Here is a 10,817-nt window from a genome sequence, read left to right on the forward strand (position 1 = left end):
TGATGTATGTTATTTAATCATACCTTTTAAGTTTTATTAAAGTGTGATCTTTGGGAGTGTGATTAAAAATGGTGATTTTTAATCACACTTTTTAAGTGTGCTTAATAACATTTAGATCACACCTTTTAAGTGTGATTAAAAACATTTAGATCACACCTTTTAAGTGTGATTAAAAATATTTAGATCACAGCTTTTAAGTGTGATTAAAAATATTTAGATCACACCTTTTAAGTGTGATCTTTGAAAGTGTGATAAAAAAAGATCATTTTTAATCACACCTTTTAAGTGTGATTAATAACATTTAGATCACACCTTTTAAGTGTGATCTTTGGAAGTGTGATAAAAAATGGTCATTTTTAATCACACTTTTTAAGTGTGATTAATAACATTTAGATCACACCTTTTAAGTGTGATTAATAACATTTAGATCACATCTTTTAAGTGTGATTAATAACTAATAAAATTTGTAATAAAAAAAAGGTTCGACATATTTAAAAAATAATCAATATTATTTTTGTATGCACATTTGAAGAATATAATACACACTATATACTATATTTTGAATCATAACCACATATTAAATAGAATAACGTCATATATTTCATAAATAGAAATTAAATATTCAAAAGTATATACAAAGGAATTAAATAAAAAAAAAATTAACTGTGCTTACATATATTAAAAAATGAAAAAAACTTAAAAAACTAAGTTATTTAATTCTTGGACCATATTTTGCATCTCTCCAAAAAATTTCTGACCTGAAAAATGAAAACACAAATTAATCCAAAAACCGCTGATGCATATAAATAAACTAAAAAGTACGGAAGTACGGAAGAAAAGAAAATATTAGAAACCTTACCTCCACCTCTAATCCAACAAACTATCACAGCAATAACATTAAATACAAGGCAAAGAACTATGCCTGCAATGGCAAGTGGGGTAAAGGGGAAAAAACATATCAGTGAAACAGGCAAGTTATATATAAAAGAAATGCAGATCAATTGAAGTCTTCTTACTAAAGTTATATCAGAAAGACAATATAAATGAAAAAAGGAGGAAAAAAAATTACTCTTGTATCATCCAATTTCGAATATTAACCTTGCAAGACTTCTTTCTGGTGGTGGTCGTGATGGTGGAGGTGGTGTAGGAATAAGCAGATTAAGTCACTTTAGTTGTCATGAAACTATCCTCTAACTCAACTAAAACATATAATAAATCATGCTATACGATCAGCACTTCATTGATATTCAGGCAGTCAATGAAGTAAAAAAACAGTAATTTGATCATGAGTATTCATATATCAAAAACTCATCTATGAAAAATGAACAGGCGATGAGTATCAAATCATGTGTGTTGTTGCTCTTCACGATTCTATAAATTCTAAATTTCTCTGTAGCACTTAATCTTTCAGCTTTCGTATTCTCTCAATTCTCATCTCCCAATCCTTTGTTGTAATGATCATCATATTTATAGAGGGTCATTCACTTGAAAAGGGACTCATCATCAATTTGAATTTTGAATTTTATGATAATGTTGTTTAAATTTAAACATAATGTTATCACATTTTGTATTTCAAAGCTGGTTGACCATATTGATATTCTAGATTTTATCCTGTGAAGCTTTCCTGCCATAAGTTCTATACATGTTGTCCTTTGATTGAACGCACCATAGGCTGAATTTGGTAGACTCCACGTGTCGCTTGACTTGTCTAGGCTTGAAGATCTTGAGTAACATCCTTTAAATGAAATGTTATTGTATCTTATCCTGTATGTCAACTGATCATATTAAACTTTTTTTGAGTTGTTATCCAACAACTTTTTCGCCGTTAGGCTCTGCATGTGCCATTTCCTGCTTGAACATGTCGCCATTTGAACTTTGTAATCTCCACGTGTCACTTACTTGTATAGACTTAAAGACTACGAATGTTAAAGTCTTGTCATCTAATTTTTTATTTTTATTTTTTTTGGAAGAAAAGTCTCATCATCAAATTGAACCTGGAATCTTATTCTAAATTCAGTTGAAATTTACATTCCAATACTAAGAAGAAGAAAAAATCTGTACTACTACATTTGCCCTTACAAAATATCACAAGACACACCTAGAGAGAGAGAGAGAGAGAGAGAGAGAAAGGGATAAAAAATATTTCTCAGTCAAAATTTCCCTAATAAACAAGATTTTTGACAAAACTTGAATATAAAATTTAATTATGATGTAATTGATATATGTTTAGATTCTCATGATACTCAATTTCATGACCTGTTTATTTCAAAATTTTCAGTCATTGAAGATGTGTCAAATCATGCTTCTACAACATTGAAAAACTCATCCCAAGTGGCCAACCCATACTTCTTAGAGGTCCAAACTTAACCAGAGTAAAAAACCATCTGACATGAAGTAAATGTTATGGCAAGAGCATACCTTCAAAAATTCTGCAACCTTTGCAGCCAACTGCTGCTGCTCAAAGGTACTTTGATTTCCATGCCAAGTAAATAATGAAGATCCAGATTGCAGAAGGAAACATTCATTGGAGTTCAATGATGTTGCAACCTGACACAAATATTCAAGTCTCTCAGATAGCTTGTCATATGGGGAAGAAAAAAAGGACCACTAAAATCTTACCAGGCCAAATCGAAAGCCAAAGCCCTACTTGCAGCTTCTTTATCAAATTCATTGCCTATCAATGGCTCGTAAATGAATGCACACGCCACGATTGATTTGAAATATGCACAAGCCAAGGCCCTATGAATCCACCGTGTTTTGGCTGCACCAACATTGATTTCATTAATCAAATTATCAAATACAACGTGCAACTATAATTAAGAGTGCTTTCACTTTAATTACCTGAAAATGCTCATAGTAGAGCTTGGCAGCCTTGGCATGTGACAGTACACCTTTGAGCAAAAGATTGTCAATGATTTTGTTATAAAACATGATACCAGTTGGATTGGGTCAAAACTTCAATGTAAATTCAACATACCAGATCAGTTATATGCACAACAAAAACAGAAGGCCAGACAATGAACCAACAGGACATAAATACCTTATCAAGTCATCAAATTGAAGAGGAAACAGCTATCCTCTTTATAAACCAGAAAAGCATAACAAACACAACTTAAAGCATCACAATAGAGATCTATCATGCCCTACAATTATTATATAAGACTCACTGACACATGGTAATTGCTATTACTACTGTATATTGACCATCATTTGCTTCCTCTTTTGTTTCATCTTCTGATTTCCAGACAATATCTTTCAAACCAGTTACAAGGTTCTTGTAGAACTGTAATAAAGAATGTGCAATGTTGAGCTTAAAAATTATAGTCAACAGGATACAAAAGCAACAAATGTGCACGAAGGGGATTCCATAACATGGGACAACTGTGCACAAAAAGGTAGAAATTTGGTCGAACTTCCGATAAGGACAAGCCACAGAGCCTAAAGTTAAAATTTCTGGAATCAAAACAGGTGGATGACAAGGTTATGCCACTGTCCAATAGAAAATCACTTGCTTTTGCTAATTGTAAAATCCAAGAAATTTTATGCAAAGCTTCATTAGGTACCATTAGCATGAATAGTAGGGTGCATAAAACCAATAAGCATTAAAACCAAGTATACGTGTGTAACCATCGCAATGAGATTTCAGAACCATACCTTATGAAATTCTAAGGTATCCCCTCCAACCTTGCGAAGCTCAACCATGCAAAGTGAGGGAGACACCTCATAAATCTGTAGGACATTATTTTCAGACCCAGTTTTAAACACTGCTTCACATGATAGTCTAGTGATTTTTCACTCAACAGGTGACCCCTGAAAGATCATACCTCTGTTGCAACAAATAAATGACCCTTGCGCCCAGTTTTCTTTGCTTGAAGCTTCAGCTCAAGGCCTGTCCAATATAATAGAGACAGCTATTAGTCATTCAACTATTAACTATTGGAGACATACATCATCAAACAAGCTAAAAAACTAAATATCAGCTGGTTCATTCATGACATGAGATAGGAACTCTAACTTAACTGACAAAAATGCATGGAATGCTCAGATTCTAAAGATCTCTACATCTGATAGCTCAGCTACCAAAACATAACAATCAAAAAACTATATGCCTTCGACATACCATTTGCTTTTCAAACAGAAAACTGAGGTTGAGACCCTAAGATTTAGATATAAGTATTCAAAAGTGTTCATGGAGACAGGATTCACAGGTTGTTCTTCCCGTCTTTCCACGACAAGGTTTTAAGTGTCCTGCACATCAAAACAAAAATCACAATTAACACCCCCAATGCCCTATTCCTCAATACTAACCGAAAGGGTAGATGATCAAATGTTTTTTGACTGAAATTGTAAACAAGATATAGTTACCCTTGATTCATTGAAAATAGCATCCAAATCGTCGAGACTAACATCCTCGTTTGCAAAAATAGGAGGCTTATATCCCTTCTTAAACCACTCATTCTCAATGACCTTCACAATGGTAATGCACTGTTTATACAATGAAATAACATTTGCAAAGCATTGGATACTCACCTCACAGATAAGTCCCACCAACTATGGTAGTGGTAAGAGTGGTTATAAAATTTGTTTCAAATTGGATGTCTAACACCATAATCACCAAATTTCATCTAAACCCAATTTCTACAATAGGCATAATCAATTGCATTAAATTGTAACATGGTAAGAAATTCTTTTTTTTTTTTTTTTTGGTCAAGTAAAATAGAACTAAATGACCAAATTATCAACATAAGAGTGAAATTACAATAACTACAAGGGTAATTTGCCATTAAAATTAAAGACCAAACGTAGCACTCAAATACTACAATTAAGCTTTTCATATCAAGGCAAGAGACTGATAGCCAGATTTATGCAACATATAAAATTCAGTGAACTTGCAAACTTCACTCCTTTTTGGCACAACTTCCCTATCAATGCATATATTTTAAATTCTTATACACCTGAGATTCACTTGTAATCCACTAATTATGAGTGTTTTTAAGGACAAATAACAAACATTTGAGAACAGAGGATCTTTCACCACTACAATTCAGGTTGGAGAAAGGAGAAAAACAACACAACAATACCCAAAACATAGATATTAAAATACTTGGAAAAAATATTAGTAGTAGAGAAGTGGTATGAATGAAATCAAACTAGTAGCCAACAAGGATTTGCATGAGCACATCACCTCTCTTAGGAGGTAGGGTGGGTCTCTGGCTGGGCTGGAGGAGGGTTATCCCACCGCCATAAGGAATTTAAAAGATTGGTTAACAAATTTAGCAACATTTACAACAAAAAAAAAATGCCACAAAAAAAATGTGGTTATATCTACTTTTTCTAGTAGTGAATAGAGAAGAATCTGAAAAATGTAGACATCCAATCTAAGCAGCAAGCATATCTCATCACACTGTGACTGAACAACTAGCATATACACAAGAATGAGATGCCTAGCAAGGCAAGAACTAGCTTTTTATATCAGTTTCTAGACTCACCAAAGAGAGAGGATATGAACCAAGCAACGAGCGGGGAAGGGCTGAAGTGAAGTACCAATAAAATGGGATGTGTCTAGAGAGTAAATATTGAGGAACAAACAAAATATGAATTTCACAAGATACTCTAGTTATGTCAAGGGTGTATTTTGATGAGAGTTTTGAGGAATTTATGACAAAAAAAGTATAATAGAAATCTGCACCATTCATGAATCAAAAGATCAAATAGATTAAGAAAGAAAATATAAAGGTGCATATTACAACAAGATCAAACCCCAAGCCAAACACCACAAATAAAAACAACCAACAGCTATCGGTAGCCACACCCAAAAACAGAGTATCACAGCCATCTGCAATATTTGTGTTTACTCTTTGCTGCTGAAAATAAAAAAATTAAATAATAAAAAAAAACAATAATGACTAGTGCTGTTTACTCCATCTAATAGAATTATAATTTCACCCATGTACTAATTAAAAGTAAAAACTAATTAATGCCTAAGATAAAAACTTGCTTATAGATGACATTTTATCTTTAAAAATCTTTTTAGATGAGCATTTCATGTTTGAAAACAAATAAAGATTAGCATTTCATGCAAAGGTTTTGGAGGGTTTGGTTTTTTCTGGAACAAGTTTGTTTCTGTCTAGAAAAATTATTTATAAAAAGAAAATTTGATTGCTCTGTCAACAAAATTGGTGAATATGGATGTTTTTTATGTTGAAATAATTTCCAGTGAAACCATCTTCACCAACACCTTCCCACCTAAAAATCTTCAACCTCAAATCAAGTTTTTTTGAATCAAATTACATGGAAAAAAAAATGATAAAGGGTTGAATGCAAACTACGTCTCTTGTAAAATCAAGAATTAAAATGAAATGGAATGTCTTGAATTTGTTTTTTGCCGATGTACAAGGGACCACACATGCAAGTTCTCGGTATTTAACACAGAGTGATACTAGATACTGGTTAAATCAACAAAGCACAATGATGTAGCAGCCTTGAAGATCCCATGCACATGTGACAGCATAAGACACCTTCACAGGACTAAATAAAACCCTTTGAATTTTGTGAGGAAAAGGAACCAGCATACCATGTTTGATTATTATCGATCTGCATCCATGAAGCAATAGAGAGCCTCCACCATCATGTATGTCTAGCAGATTGACAACTTAAATATCGTATATTCATCCTTGAATATAAAGAAACAAAATTCTTCAAATGATTGTTGATGCTGTGTATCTAGACAAGTATGGATCAATTCAAACTCTTCAATTCCTTAATCATGGAATCCTTAATAAATATCCGTGAGTGAAAATCAATTGATTTCACAATAAAAAGAAGGAAAAAAAGAAAACCTCGTTAAAGTTTGCTACATCAAAAACTTGTTAATTGAACCTTTCCTGACATTGGACCCCCATCTAAATTGCATGATTAGGATTCTCTTCAAGGATCCCAAAGCAGCCCTTTTTCTATGGCGAAGGGCCCTTTCAAACAAACAGCAGATTATGATTAACCAAGATTTTCACAAGCGGTCTTCAAGAAATCCATGATGCACACTTAACTATTTTTGTAGTAGTGTGTTCAATTTCCTCTCATCATATAAGCAACCCAACAAAACCACAAGGCATTTGAATTTTCTAATATAATACATATGTCAGCAACATCAAAGAAAACGCAGCCACTTTGTGGCATTTGATCGAGTACCTAGCAGACACAAAGAACATAAAGAAACAAAAACTACATTCTAAAATTTTACCGACAACTCATAATGAACTGATCCAAAAAGCAATAGTACATGAATTCTTGAACCTATTGAATTATTGTTTTCAGCAAGCTTACCACATCAAAAAGTGCAGCCAACACCTTTTTTCTTTGTTCTTTTGTATCAACAACATGTTAGTATTTAATATTGATGGGTTTCAAGATTCATCATTAATCAAAGCTTTTCGAACGTAGAAACCCAACCCAATCAAAGATAATGCTCCAATGAAAACCAAAAACTTAACCAAGAAATTCAAACACCTAAATTCGAATAGGCAAATAGAAAAAAAAAAATTAAAAAAAATGTTTAATGACCTCCAATGTCCCTATTGTGCAGACGCCTTGCCAAAGTCTGTGATTGAGAAGAAACCCTAGAACAGTCCCAACTCAAAGCACACGATACTATAGTCTATACATACATCAGAGAATCAAAAGCTGGGTTCGATTTGTATATATGTAAAAGAGTAATGGAGCTGATTCTGTACCTGTTTTTCTTCAGCGAATGGAAACCCCGAGAAATTCTAGAGAGAGAGAGAATCTGAGACAGTTACTCCTTGTAGAGTTGTGTTTACTGGTATAATAGTAAAGTGGCGGCTCTGGTTTGCTTGGTTCAATAGTCTGACCGGACATCAATAGTCCCTAACCCTTTATCTTCTCCCTCTCTTATTTGCTGAATAGCAGCAGAACCTTTTTCCTTTTTTTTTTATAAATATTTTTGCTGATGGGCGCTAAGACATTTTATTTTGGCGCCTATTCTTTTTTGGATTATATACGTACGACTATTTCAATTAAATTTATAAAAAATATTTTTAACTATTTGAAAGATAAAAATTATATAAAAGTAATTATTTTTTATTTTTTCTTTCTTAACTAAATTAATTTTAATTTTTAATTTTTTTTTAAAAATCAAATAATATATAGCCTAAGAATCTTTTGATAAGTCATTTCTTATATTGGTAACTTATTTAATTATTTGTTAATTTTACGACATTTTTACTATCGTTTTCAGTTTTCAATTTATATTTACAAAAATTTTAAAAATTGTTATAAAAACTTGTTCAATACTTTTTTTGATTTATAAATGGTTGTCTCAGGTTGTAAATTTGAAGAAAAAGCGTCAATTCAAAAAATGAGTTTATGCTGGTTTTTAAACAGAAATTTAAAAAATTTACTAACAATTTTTTTTTTCAATTAATTTTTTTTTCAATAAATTTTTTTTCCAACTGATACTAACCAATGGGGCAATTGGTAATGCTACTTTAAACCTTAGAGAGGGGATTGTAATTTCTAAAATGTTAGTGGTGTCAATGTAATTTACCCAATGAGGGCAAAATTAGTATTTAAAAAAATTAAATTGCTAAAGGGAAAAATCTGTAATGAAACTTTAAACTTAGGGGGGAAATGTAATTTCCAAAAGGTGAGGGGGGAAATGTAATTTCCAAAAGGTGAGGGGGGAACTGTAATAAACATAAACCTCAGGGGGTGTTAGTGTAATTTACCCAAAAAAAATTAATTGGAAAAAAAATTATTTGAAAAAAAATTAATTGAAAAAAAATTTTGCTAGTAAAATTTTTAAATTTTTATTTAAAAACCAACGTAAACTTATTTTTTGAATTTACATTTTTTCCTCAATTTTACAAATTGAGACAACCATTTATAAACCAAAAAAATTATCAAATAAGTTTTTATGACAGTTTTTAAAATTTTTGTAAATATAAATTGAAAACTGAAAATGAAATGGTTAGGGTATGTTTGGTAACGTTTACGTTTTCAGTTTATTTTTACAAAAAATTTATAAACTGATTTTTGTTTATTTTTTGTTTATTTTTAGAAAAACATAAACTACAAACGCGTTTGGTAATTGACAAAATGTTTAAAAAAATTTAAAAATATAAAAAAGAGTGAGAAATGGCAAGTGGTGGCAAGTGACGGCGGAAGACGGTGGTGGAAAGTGGTGACAGTGGGTGGTGGGTAGCGGGTGGTAGTGGGTGGTGGCGAGTGGGTGGTGGTGGTGGTGGTGGTGGTGGCGGGTAATGGGCGATGGTGGCAGGTGGGTAGCGGATGGTGGGTGGTGGTGGCGGCGGCGGGCGGTGGTGGTGGGTGGGTGGGTGACGGTGGTGGTGGTGGTGGTGGGTGGGTGGATGACGGTGGCGGGTGGTAGCGAGTGGGCGGTGGCGGTGGCGGGTGGCAGGTGGTGATGACAGGTGTGTGGCGGGTGGTGGCGACAGGTAAGTGGCAGGTGGTGATGGTGGGTGGGTGGGTGACGGTGGCGGGTGGTGGGTGGTGGCGAGTGTGTGGTGGTGGTGGTGGTAAAGAGTGGTGAATGGTGGTGACAGGTGGTGGGTGGTTGTGGCAAGTGTGTGGCGAATGGCGGGTGGTGGTGGGTGGTGGCGGGTGGTGGTGGTTGTGGGTGGGTGAAGGTGGCAGGTGGTAGCGAGTGGGTAGTGGTGGTGGTGGGTGCTGGGTGGCGGGTGGGTGGGTGGTAGGTGGTAGTGGTGGTGGTGGTGGTGGTGGTGGGTGGTGGTGAGTGATGGGTGGTGGTGGCGGGTGGGTGGTAAGTGGCTGGTGGCTGGTGGTGGCAGGTGGTGGATGGTGGTGGTAGATGGGTGTTGAGTGGTAGTAACAGGTAGGTAGCGGGCGATGGATGGTAGTGGCGGATAGCCGGTAGATGGCAAGTGGGTGGTGGTGGCGAGTGGTGGCGAGTGGGTGGCGGGTGAGTGGTGGGTGATGGTGGCTGGCAGGTGAGTGTTGGTGGCGGGTGGTGGTGGCAGGTGGGTGGTGGGTGGTGAGTGGTGGTGGCAGGTGGTGGTGAGGGATGGGTGGTGGGTGGTGGTGGCGAAAGACGGTGATGGAAAATGGTGGCGGGTGGTGGCTAGTGTTAGGTAGAAAAAAAGAAAAAAAAAAACTAAAAACTCAAAATGGAAACACATTTTTCGAGTTTACATTTTTTGGCCAAATTTATAAACTGAGACCACTGATTTATAAATCAAAATTTTACCAAACAAGTTTTTATTTGAGTTTTTCAAATTTTTGTAAATATAAACAAAAAACTAAAAACGTAAGTGTTACCAAATGGCACATTAGCAAACAAGCTTTAGATGGTAAAAATGTTGTAAAATTAACAAATAATTAAATAAGTTACCAACTTAAGAAATGACTTATCAAAAGATTCTTAAGCCATATATGGTTTGATTTTTAGAAAAAAAATTTAGAAATTAAAAATTAATTTGGTTAAAAAATAAAAACTAAAAAATAATTATCATTTAAGGGTAAAAAATAATTACCATTTTAACTTTTGGGCAGGTTATATACATACGTATGACTGTTTCAATTTAATTTGTAAAAATTATTTCTAACCACTCGAAAGATAAAAATTATATAAAAATGATATTTATTTTTTATTTTTTATTTCTTAACCAAATTAATTTTTAATTTTTAATTTTTAATTTTTTTTTTCTAAAAATCAAACCATACATAGCCTAAGAATCTTTTGATAAGTCATTTCTTATGTTGGTAACTTATTTAATTATTTGTTAATTTTACGACATTTTTACCATCTGAAATCTGTTTGG

General features: G+C 33.9%; 1 long non-coding RNA gene across 6 annotated transcripts; it reads right to left on the reverse strand.

Moving 5' to 3' along the window:
• Window positions 1-642: 642 nt before the first annotated feature.
• On the reverse strand, window positions 643-7,897 carry LOC145802282 (uncharacterized). Of its 6 annotated transcripts, XR_014344552.1 has the most exons (10): window positions 6,575-7,724; window positions 4,366-4,485; window positions 4,121-4,248; window positions 3,825-3,889; window positions 3,655-3,729; window positions 2,842-2,891; window positions 2,620-2,761; window positions 2,419-2,547; window positions 860-922; window positions 643-758 (listed from the first exon to the last, which is right to left on the reverse strand). It is a non-coding gene; the product is annotated as an uncharacterized LOC145802282 (long non-coding RNA). The 6 variants fall into 6 exon arrangements; XR_014344550.1 differs by having other exon boundaries at window positions 2,842-3,729; XR_014344551.1 differs by having other exon boundaries at window positions 3,655-3,889.
• Window positions 7,898-10,817: the final 2,920 nt, after the last annotated feature.

The sequence above is a fragment of the Camellia sinensis genome, chromosome 11 (assembly GCF_055761805.1).
Source record: "Camellia sinensis isolate YWXY chromosome 11, ASM5576180v1, whole genome shotgun sequence".
NCBI classification, from domain to species: domain Eukaryota; kingdom Viridiplantae; phylum Streptophyta; class Magnoliopsida; order Ericales; family Theaceae; genus Camellia; species Camellia sinensis.